This window comes from Microcaecilia unicolor, chromosome 2, assembly GCF_901765095.1.
Source record: "Microcaecilia unicolor chromosome 2, aMicUni1.1, whole genome shotgun sequence".
Lineage (NCBI taxonomy): Eukaryota > Metazoa > Chordata > Amphibia > Gymnophiona > Siphonopidae > Microcaecilia > Microcaecilia unicolor.
In genome coordinates, this window is record NC_044032.1 from 264223591 (window position 1) to 264235884 (window position 12294).

Here is a 12294-nt window from a genome sequence, read left to right on the forward strand (position 1 = left end):
ATCCATCTGGGGAAAGGCAAACGTTAAACAGACCAGTAGTGCAATTTATGTGGTAAGCTTATTGAAAGAAGTCAGAATGCTAGGAGGCGGGCTGTGGGTATAAATGGGGTTCAGGAAGGAGGCATGGTAAGAAACAAAGCATCGAGAATGAAAAAATTAAAAAAAATTAAAAAAATTAAAAAAATTAAAAAAGATTAAAATATTTAAAAAAAAGCACCCTGAAGGGTGTAAGATAAAAATAGGCTTAAAATAAAAATAAAAATAAAACAAAATATGATATATCTGAATTGTAACAAGGCATATTCAGATGGCAATGCAAGAAAAAGGTTCCTTGAAAAAGACAAATGAAAAAAACATTCAAAAGTGCAGACACCAGTGATTGACCTCACATAGAGTTTAAGTAACCTTTTTCAATCAGTCAAAGAAGTAGGGAGAAGCATATCGCTTTAAGACAAAGCCACCACGTGGTAAGAATTAGTTGAAGCAAGGTGTTAGTTAAATACACAAAGCATAAATTCCAGGACCGCTGCACACAAATAATGTACACCAGTTCTTCTCACAATCACTCACAGTGAAAGACAGAGAGATAAAAAGAGTAATAGTTGCTGTTTTGAATAGAAAGGAATCAGAAAGTGGAGTGTATAATTTTCCTAATTTATGTCTGAAAGCTTCACCAATTCTCAGTCCAAGAATACTATAAAATCTATGATCAGCGCAAAATGCTCCCCCAAATGGCCAGTTCAAGGGAATATTTCTCGCATTTATTCCATATAATCGGATAATGGTTATTTAATATTTTGCTTTCTTGGACAAGGAAATAATGAAAAGCCTTCAGATATCACACATACCATAGAGAGATTTCAAAAATGAAGGCTTTATATTCATGAAAAAATTAAAGAAGTGAATGTCACATCAATTTAAACAGCATAACAGTTAAAGCAGAAAACATTTTTTTTTTTTTTTTAAATGTGCAATACACAGCTTTTATTAAAAAGGGATCCCGTATAAAGTAAAATGGCATAAATAAGTCAGTTCAGGTATACATATAAAAAACATAAAATGAACATCCTCTGGGGATCGCTCACCCCTGCAGTTGATAAGAACTCCCCAGGGAAGGTATGCATAGAAACAAATAAATAACTTGCTGACTTAGTTAGGTCATTTGTATGGTACCATAAATATACACTTGCTATTAAACCTAGAGAAATATAAAATAAAGACATGTTACCTGTAATGGAAACAGAAACATCAAACCAACACATATACAGAGAAATGGTTACCGGATACTAAATGAGGAGCCGAGTAGTTTTGAGTAACTGAGAGCAACAAAATCAAATCGTGTTCGGATTACGCCTAGTCATTATGGGGTGGGTAATATTGATCCCTAAATCTGTGGTCACTGCGGACGGTGTTGATCCGGGTTCCATAAAGGGAATGACTGCCGTTCAGGGGGATTTTGACGGATCTGCGATTTTCTAAATCTATATGGCTGTGTCTGAAGACATTCAGCAGCATAATGACCGTATTGTTGGCAGCGATAACAGAGCACATCAGGATAGCGATCAGGGCTAGGCCAGGAACGATAGTCTCGTTGTCGCCTAGTATCTCCAAGAGGGCCCCTTGGGGGACCTCGCTGGGGTTGAGAGCGACGACCTCTTTCTTCAGGGTAATCAATTCTACGGTCTGGGCGGTAGGGCCGTGGGCCCTGATTTCGGGTGTTATTGTCATAGCGTTGATCAGCATACATAACAATAACAGGGGGAGAAGTGTTAGGAGTATTGGTATTGGTGTCAGAGCTCTTAGAGGCTCTTTTCTCTTTGAGATCTTCAGTCTGTAGCATTTCCAAGTTGGTGTGCACTGTCTTACGATGTTGGGCTTCATCTTGCTTGCTTTTAATAAGCCTTCTGCAATGATGAAGGATGTGTTCACGAATTTTAGGCCATTTTTCTAATTGGAGACCCACGGTGTTCTCTAACTTAAGTTTAATTTCTGAAGGTAAGGTTCCCTTCAGTAAATGGTAGAATACTGGGAGGGCATTATCAGAGTCAAATTTTTCCTCTGTTTCTTCCTTATAGAGGTCTTGGAGTCTGAGTAAATAAGCCTCAATAGGCTCTGAATCCATTTCCCATCTTTGGGAAGTGATAACCGAAAAGTCTTTAAGGGTCGGATACATGGTCCGGATTTCCTGGAATACTTTTGTCTGAATTTCAGTCAAAGGATTACCATCATACTGAGTATCTGTAACAAATTTTGCATAGCCCGATTGAGTAAATATGTCAGTGACACTAGCGTGTGGGGTTCTGGCCAGGAGCGCTTTCATGTCTCCGACTGACAGAGTGGTCCCTAGGGTAATGTCCTGTAATTTCTTTAACCATCGGTTGCCTCCCAGTGCAATATCCGGGAGCTGTAGTATGAGGCTATTCAATTCAACAGCTGAAAGTGGGGTGTATTCCGTATGAGGGACACCACCTGACATTTTATTCAGCAGGGGAAAAAGTTTCACTGATTTAAGGAGATCAATCGAGGTGGTTGGGGGAAACTGATTCTCATACTTTTTCCAAACCTGAAGACCTTGGATTAGATAGAGGGTTGTTTTCTGATCCCAATGGGGGTCGGGGTGGTCATAAATTAGATCTCTTACAAGTGAAAGCTTGTCAGAACGTAAGGATCCTTCACGTGGGAAGAGAGTGGACTGGGGCTGGAGCGCCTCAGACCATCCTGCGAGATTATCAACCCATGGGTGAACATAATGCCATGAATTCTCATGCAAAGCCACATATTGGGCAGGTGTGCTAGGCGGACTAGATAAGATAGGGTCTGTACTGATATTCAAACTTGTAGGGTGTGGGGAATTGTCAATAACTGCAAGGCAGCGGCTAGATCCTTCATCAGTAAGATAACTGTGAGGATGGCGCTGTCTGGTATGATGAGAAATAAGATCATGGTGTTGAGGAAACTCAGATTTTGGTGCAACAGATACCACGGTGTCCGGGGTATCAGGGTGCGGTTGCGTTGTCAGGGACTTGTGTAAGGAACGAAGTCCTTCTGAAACAAACGCGAGGCCATCTCCCATACTAGCCAATGTGTGATCGTATTGTTCTTCCGAGGGGACTGGGGTATTAGGTAACGTGAAACGAGGTGAATCGTCTGCAAGGGAAGGGATTACTTCACTATCTGAAAAAGAGGAGAAATGGAACATCGGAGGAGGCTCGTTTCGAATATCCTCTATGTCCGATTTTGTGGGGAGTTGTTGTTTTAAAACTTCCCATGCTTCGTCTAATGGGGAGAGTCTAACCTTCGGTCGCTCCTTATTAGCTGGTTTGGCTGGGAGTACCAAGGGACGCATTGGCCGTGCACCTAACGTGTCCCATCTAGGAGGAATAGAACACTGAGGTTCTAGAATGGGCATTGAAGGGTTCACTGGAGCAGGGGGTGGTTTAATGAAACCCCGATCATAGAGTTCCTGACAAATAGCCCGTGTCTGTGTAGCAGGACTACATGGAATGAAACCCATTTGTCGTAATTGGGACAGGATAGACTGTAGGGGTTCAGCGGGCAAGGGACTAGTTTGGACAGAGGAGTCAAAATGTAGTGGTGGAGGTGATGTTTGAGTTGTGTGCCCCATATATGGGTAGGTAGTCGTTTGGGTGGTCATGTGTGAGGTCAATCCTGATCCTAGCCCAGGATAGATGGAGGTTTGGGCAGCCACGTCAATTTGACTGTTAGTAGGGTGCTGGATGGTGGCCAGAACCGATGGGTTCGGGACACAAGGATATTGCTCAATAATGGGTGGGGGTATTTCAATCTCATAGCCATGAGGCGGTGGTGAGGTTAGCGTCTGAGTTGTTGCTTGCATCGTTGGAGCAGAGGTAACAGTGGGTAATTGGGCCGAAATCAGGGCTACTGGTTGGGCCACTGGGATTGTTGAAGGGGTTAAAGGCGTCTGAGTTTGTACTGACCCCTGAGATATTGGGATTGGGTCCTTTTGTGATGAGGGAAGAGATAGATTAACTACACCGGTAATGTGCACGGTAGTAGGTGGGTCAAATTTTATAGGCGCGGGAGATATCGCAGGTAGCGAGGGTATCACTGTCTGAGATCCTTGAGGTAAGGGGGTCTGTGTCTGAGATCCCTGAGAAATCTGTAGCTGAGGTTTATCACAATATCCTGGGGGTATTGGTGTATATCCCACTGCACATGGTAGAAGCTTGGTAGTACCTGCAGCATCATAAGGTGGTGGGGCAGAAGGTGTAATTGCCTCTTGGTAAGGGGCTTGATCGCAATCAGACTTCGCTAGGGCTCTGTCATGCTGGTTTTGTGCAATAAGTATAAATTTATTAATAGCAGCTAAATGCTTATCCCTAGATTTGCCTGTTTTGTTGGATTCATTGTAGCAGACCAAGGCTTGGAGCTTACCCTGATCAAATGAGCCCTTTGTTGGCCATTCCAATCCCGGGTCTTTAGCAGACCAAACGGTATGCCAGGTCTGACATAAACGGGAAAGTTCTTTTTTATCAGCGGGGAAAAAGTTGAGAACTTTTTCCAGGGGGCTAGTGGAGGACTGAGTGGACATAATGGAATTAGGAATAAGGGGAAAACAATCCACATAGGTGGAGGTGTGCAGTGTAAAATGGCAAATTAAATCTCAAATTGGATCCTAGTTCAAAGAATTATAATAGGTATCTCTATAAATATATATAAAAACGTGCAAAGGAAGATCATTCAAAGGAAAACATGCATCATGCATATAGAAAACACCTTTATACTCACGCGTCTTCAAGAGCGTCCCAGAAGTGGAACCTAAAACATAAATTACTAATTGGCGGAAAGCCCTATGCTTTTACCGCAGGTTATATTAACAAAGAAATGATAGCCATGAACATGAGAATAGTGCAGGAGTCAGTTGTGTCACTTACTATATATAACCTACTCTAAAAATACTGCCCTCCAGAGTATGCTTCTATAGAAATTGACCATGGGATAACACTCGCCATGAATTTTGACATGGGATAACACTCGCCATGTGATGGGACTACACTCGCCTGGGATCGCACATGGGATAACACTCGCCATGAATTTGGATATGGGATAACACTCGCCATATTGAAAACCCCAAAAGTGGGGGAAGCAAAAACTCCAAAAAAAAAAGATTTTAGCGAACAGCGAAAATAAGTTCTCTAAAATTAAAGGGCAGCGATCTAATTGGTTTTCGCCGGTTAGAAATATGGGAATACACTCGCCATATATGGGAATACACTCGCCATTTTGTCGCTAACCCCCAATAGATGCTTAAATATTCGTCTAGAAGAGAACAAAAATTTAGGGCCCCAGTCAACCTGTCTAAATTTGCAACTAAAGGATTTTAGACGTCTCTGTATATCCCCAGCGCGCATCTGTACCGGTAACTTCTATATGGGCAATAGTCCAATTCAGTGAATGCAGGCCATTCCGAAAATAGAATGGGGTTCTGCTTAAAATCTAATAATTGCGATACCGTCATCCACCTTCGATGGATGTAAGCCCCAGGCATCGATATCAAACCCAATAGTTATAGCGTGACACTGGTATATAAGAAAGTATAGTATGTTCCAGGGAAAAGCCCCTGAAAATTACTATAGAAGTGGTAGAAAAATAGAGAGAAAGACGAAATATTCCAAGGCAAAACAAAACAAATGTAAGCTCTTCGGGGAAGGCACAGTCACAAAAAAGTCATTAGTTGGAACACATTAGCCAGAACTAAAAATGCCAAAGACATCACTTGTCATGCAGCAATGGAAAATAGAATTTTCCATCCAACAAGCCAGTGAAAGGAAACACCGATTTCAACAAAAGGCAAGAAAATGTATATTAACAAAGACATTATAACATGTGTAGTCGGGAGCTATAGCCCTAGAATAAATGAAATAAAGTTAAATACATATTAAATGCTTTTGGGGCGGGTACCGGATAGGTTGGAAGTCGCATCTAAACAGGAAAACATAAGAGAAGCATGTAATTCAATAAATTGTCAAACAGGACGCCAAAATCGTGGTGCAAAGATGACAAGTTAATACCTATAAATATGACAAATTACACTCAGAAAAGGAACATAGTAAATAAAATAAACCCAAATGCAATGGCAGGAGGCTGTTGTGCTTAAACAGGTGAAAGGGAAAAAAACAAATTAAAACATATGATTCTTACACCAAGAACTTCTAATGATTCGGCATAAAACATACATACTAGTCAGTGATTGGAATGATATGTGTAAATGATGACAAACAGAACAGCTGCAGCATTAGAAGGAAAGAAAAGGTGGGTTGGATTATAAAGAAACAACAGGAAATAACTTGAGATGTGAAGCAATACTGTATTATCATGGCACGCAGCCATCATCTTCTCAAACGGCAATTTCATTACTACCAGCATATTGCTTGATTCTGTTAAGTAAGGGTTAATTTTTAGCTTCCGGACTAAGGCTTTCTAGACGATTACGACAGGATTTATGTGCTAAGAAGCATTGTAATGTGATCACAGGAAACCACACTAGGACAAAGAAGGAGAAAGCTGGTTTTTTTTTTAAAGGGGAAAGTCAAGTAATGTATGTTTGAAGGAAAGATACCCTTTTAACACTTTGTAACCACATGGTGTAGCACAATAAGGTCTATCAAGCTGTCACTTGCAGCACAAAAATAAAGAAACCTGTCTCGGGGTTAAAATCATAGCTCAGAAACAGAATGAGAAAGCCTTTGTTTAAGGGAGATGGAATGAAATAGAGAGCAACACCCAAAAGTCAAAGCAGTATGAGCAGTGAATATTGGGGAGTGGGAGATAACGTCCTAATAAAATGACACAAAAGAGGAGAAAAAAGTATGCCCTGATAAAGGAGAATGCAGAGTAAGACTAAGATACAGTGAAAGCAAAGAAATACATCCGTACATTCTTACATGCTCAGAAGTGCACTTACAACGGACTTGGCAGCATGAGGCATGAAAAGATAAGTCATTTTACAATTATGGTGCCTGCTTAAGGAACCAATTTTGAGGGGAAACCGGAGTTGAAAGATATCTGTGTAAAAGACTGTTGTACCACTTCAGCATAGAACAGGGATAAAAACGAACGGAAAAGGGGGAGAGAAAAAAAAAAAATCACTTTCTTAGCTTTTAAAAGTGAACTGTAGAGCCTCCTCTGCCAAAGCAGTGCTGGACTGATAAGGCAGCTAAAGTGGGCAAGCTTCCCAGACTCCCATGTCCTTGAGATAGTGAACTACAGCACTTGTTAGGGGAAACCTTTAAAAGCTTACAGAAAGAAATGGTAGTTTCGGAAGCCTGGATGAGGATATATAAAAAAAAAATGTGAGAAAAAAGGTTTAAAACTTACAGCTCTTCGAGCGAATTTAAATAGATTTACAAAACCTATTTTTAGCGTGTGCCAATTCCAAAACTACCACAGGAGTGCCTTTTTAACCTGTGGTAATCATGCATTAGTACTTACCGCAGCTTTGTGAAAGGGCCCTTGAGTATTTCAGGACCCTTAGCCAAAAGTATTCGATGTTCAGTCTCTCAGGTCACAATCTCTATCTCACAAAACCACTTTGTTGTATAATTAATTAATTTATTTATTTATTGCATTTGTATCCCACATTTTCCCACTTTTTTGCAGGCTCAATGTGGCTTACAATACATCATGAGTTGTGGAAATCTGTCTGAAAAAATACATTTAGTATAGCAAAAGGATCTAAGGGTAAGGTGATAATAATAAGACATGATAATATCTTACCAAGTAATAGAGTAGGACAGTTCTGGTTCCATGTGGAAGAGTTCACGTGTTAATCATTGTGGTATGTTCTGTCAAAGAGGTGGGTCTTCAGTAGTTTGCGGAATAATGAATAATTAACAGTGGTCTAGAAACTCAGTAAACCAAGGGGTAAATATTCAGCCAGCAGCGGTTGGTGTTTTTTTGGCGACTACCAGCTTACGCACAAATATTCAATTCATAGCCATGTTTGGGTAGTGGCATTGAATATCCGGGTTTGTGCAGCCAGCTATCCCTTATCCAGGGGCATAGCCAGACCTCAATGTTTGGGGGAGGGGTCCGGGGCACAGTTTGGCCTGCCTCCCTGCCGCAACCCCACATACCTGGGCTGGTGGGGGTCTCCAACCCCTGCCAGCTGAAGCATTGCTCCAGAGCTGTTCTTTTCGCATTGCCTGCCCTGCTTCCCCTCATGTTGCATGCATGCTTGGTTCTAGTGAAACTGAGCATGTGCGACTCGTGCATCATGCACGCGATGTGAGGGGAAGCAGGGCAGGCTGGAGAGGGACAGGAGGAAGGAGAAAGTGATGCCGGACTATTTTTGTGGGTGCGAGCAAAAGAGAAGGTAAATGATGGACTATTTGTGAGGGGGCGGGAGAGGAAGCAGTGCAGGCAATGTGCAGAGAACAGCGCTGGAGAAAGGCTTCAGCTGGCTGGGGTTGGGGACCCTTGCCAGCTAAACCAGGGGCTCCGGATCCAAGTTTTTTTTTTTTGGGGGGGGGGGGGCACGCCAGGGAGTAGCCTAGTGGTTAGTGCAGTGGACTTTGATCCTGGGGAACTGAGTTCAATTCCCACTGCAGCTCCTTGTGACTCCTTCTCCTCCCTGTGACTTCTTAACCCACTCCCTCAACCAACCTAACCTGGCCTCCTTCTCCTCCTTCCCTGAGATCACCGAAGAGGAAACTGCTCGCCTTCTTTCTTCCTCTAAGTGCACCACCTGTTCCTCTGATCCCATTCCCACCAATCTGCTTACCAACATCTCTCCTACAGTTAACCCCTCAATCTGTCACATCCTCAACCTCTCTCTCTCCACTGCCACTGTCCCTGACACCTTCAAGCACGCTGTAGTCACACCACTTCTCAAAAAACCATCACTTGACCCCACCTGTCCCTCCAACTACCGCCCCATCTCTCTTCTACCCTTCCTCTCCAAATTACTTGAACGTGCTGTCCACAGCCGCTGCCTTGACTTCCTCTCCTCTCAGGCCGTCCTCGACCCGCTTCAATCCGGCTTTCGCCCACTACACTCAACAGAAACAGCACTCTCTAAAGTCTGCAATGACCTGTTCCTTGCCAAATCCAAAGGTCACTATTCCATCCTCATCCTCCTCGACCTATCTGCCGCCTTTGACACCGTCAATCATAATTTACTTCTTGACACACTGTCCTCATTTGGGTTCCAGGGCTCCGTCCTCTCCTGGTTCTCCTCGTATCTTTCCCAACGCACCTTCAGAGTATTTTCTAATGGCTCTTCTTCCACCCCCGTCCCGCTCTCTGTTGGGGTCCCTCAAGGATCTGTCCTTGGACTGCTTCTTTTCTCGATATACACCTCTTCCCTGGGCTCGTTGATCTCATCACATGGTTTCCAGTACCATCTCTATGCTGATGATACCCAGCTTTACCTCTCCACTCCCGACATCACAGTTGAAACACAGGTCAAAGTTTCGGCCTGCCTTTCAGACATCGCTGCCTGGATGTCCAACCGGCATCTGAAACTGAACATGGCAAAGACTGAGCTCCTTGTCTTTCCACCCAAACCCTCTTCTCCTCTTCCCCCACTTTCTGTCTCTGTTGACAACGCCCTCATCCTCCCCGTCTCTTCAGCCCGCAATCTCGGAGTCATTTTTGACTCCTCCCTCTCCTTCTCTGCCCATATCCAGCAGACAGCTAAGACCTGTCGCTTCTTCCTCTATAATATTAGCAAAATTCGCCCATTCCTCTCTGAACAGACCACCCGAACCCTCGTCCACTCGCTCGTTACCTCTCGTCTTGACTATTGCAACCTTCTCCTCGCTGGCCTCCCGCTTAGCCACCTATCCCTCTTTCAATCTGTCCAAAATTCCGCCGCACGTCTTATCTACCGCGTGAACCGATACTCTCATATCACCCCTCTCCTCAAGTCGCTTCACTGGCTCCCGATCCGCTACCGTATACAGTTCAAGCTTCTCCTATTGACCTTCAAGTGCACTCAATCTGCAGCCCCCCATTACCTCTCTACCCTCCTCTCCCCATATGTTCCCACCCGTAACCTCCGCTCTCAGGACAAATCACTCCTTTCTGTACCCTTCTCCACCACCGCTAACTCCAGACTCCGCCCCTTCTGCCTCGCATCACCTTATGCCTGGAACAGACTTCCTGAGCCCATACGCCATGCGCCCTCCCTGCCCATTTTCAAGTCCTTACTCAAGGCCCATCTCTTCTCCCTTGCTTTTGGTGCCTAACCACCTTCCCATTCCTGATACCTACACTGACTACATAGTTTTTACCTTTAGATTGTAAGCTCTCTTGAGCAGGGACTGTCCTTCCCCATGTTTAAACTTGTACAGTGCTGCATAACCCTGGCAGCGCTATAGAAATGCTAAGTAGTAGTAGTAGTAGTAGTGGGCAAGTCACTTAACCCTCCATGGCCCCTGGTACAAAATAAGTACCTGAATATATGTAAACCACTTTGAATGTAGTTGCAAAAAACTCAGAAAGGCAGTATATCAAGTCCCATTTCCCTCCCTTAATCAATATGTTCTTAATACACTCAACTTCTCAATATGTTTATCCTAAAGGTCCTAATAGGATCCGTCAGATCTGCGTGTACGCCTCCTAATTGGCTAAATCCTTTCATGAGCCAAGCATATTTCTAGAGACGACACCGCAATCCTCATCAATCCTGTTATTAAGTTTTAACTTAGTTCATCATGGTTATTCAATTATTTCTTCTTCTATTTTTTATATTATTTTCACATACTTAGTCTTTCTTCTATTGTGCACATAGCAAACAACACATATCATTCAGAGTAGTACTTAGCTTTTTCAGCTATAGACCACAGTATGCAGTTTGACCTTTGACTGTTTTTTTTTGTATATGTTGGAAGAACTTTTTGTGTAATTATCAATAAAAATGTTGAAACATAAAATGGTCAGTGGGCTTCATCATAAAGTGTATGGGGAAAGACTTACAGATCTCAATGTGTATTTAGCATACATCTTTTTTATTGTAGTAATGCAACAGGCATCACAAATGTTCTCCACTGAACAAATATCAAACTCAAATATAATGATAGAAAGCACAAAGAGTTCCACAAAATGCAAGGTACAATTAAGATCGCAATACAAAGAGGCATATTTTCAAAGCACTTAGCCTCCCAAAGTGCTTTGAAAATATGCCTCAATGTCAACCAAAGAAATAGAAGCAGAGTTGCATCCCTATAATTGTAAAAGCCGTGTTACTTTTTTCCCCCATTAACCCTCCTCCTCCACCTTCTCTAGACAGCAAGGAAAGAAGGGACCTGTGTTCTTATAGTGTCCCCCCCCCTTCCTCATAACATCAAAATAAAGTACAATAAACTATAAATAAATCAGCATTACTGTATCTCAATGTAGGCTTAAATTACTCTACACACCCCTCTCCTGCCTTTCTTCCAAATACCTCTATGGTATAAACATAGGCGCCCGGTATAAGCCGCAAGCCCCAAGCGTCTCTCTCTCTCATCCCCCCTCCCGATGCACCGTTTATGTCTCGCACTCCCTCCCTGCAGTCCCTATAATTTGATTAGTTCGCCGGCACTACAGTACTCTCTCACCCCCCCCTCCCCCCGATGCAGCGTCTCTATCCCTCTCACTCCCTCCAAAGTGATTCAGATGATCGTCCATCGCTGCCGCCGGTAGCGGCACGCCAGCATCGTATTACAACTTGCTTCGGGGCTTCGGCCTGACTGCATGACGTGCCCTGCCTCCTTTGACCAGCCTTACTTCTGATTCGTCCAGCCCTCGCGGAAGCAGTTTGGTCAGAGGAGGCGGGGCACGTCATGCATGCAGTCAGGCCGAAGCCCCGAAGCAAGCTATAATACGATGCTGGCGTGAGTAGGAACTGAAATTTTACTTTTTTTGTTAATAATCTGCTCTTCTGACGACGACCAGCAACAGCTAGTTCTCTTGCAGATATAAGGTGTTTTTGTTTTCTTTTACCTATTCTGTTATCTTGATAATTAAATGTAAGAATACACACACACACCTTTCACTTTCGATCTCTGGATTTCAAGCGGATGAACCAGTGGAAGTCAATGCACTTTATTTTTTTAAATCCAATTTATGTTGGGATATGTTCGAAAATGAGACTCGTAGCCTGGAATACCGAGGAGCTACGATTTTGAGTAGCTTCTGCAGCTAGAGCGTTTAAGTAGAGATGCCTTATACGTGACCCATGTATAAAGCCACACAGGCAGTATGTTCCTCTTTGCAGTACCCCTCCCCTCCCACATACACACAGAGGCACCATGTTCAGATTTTTTC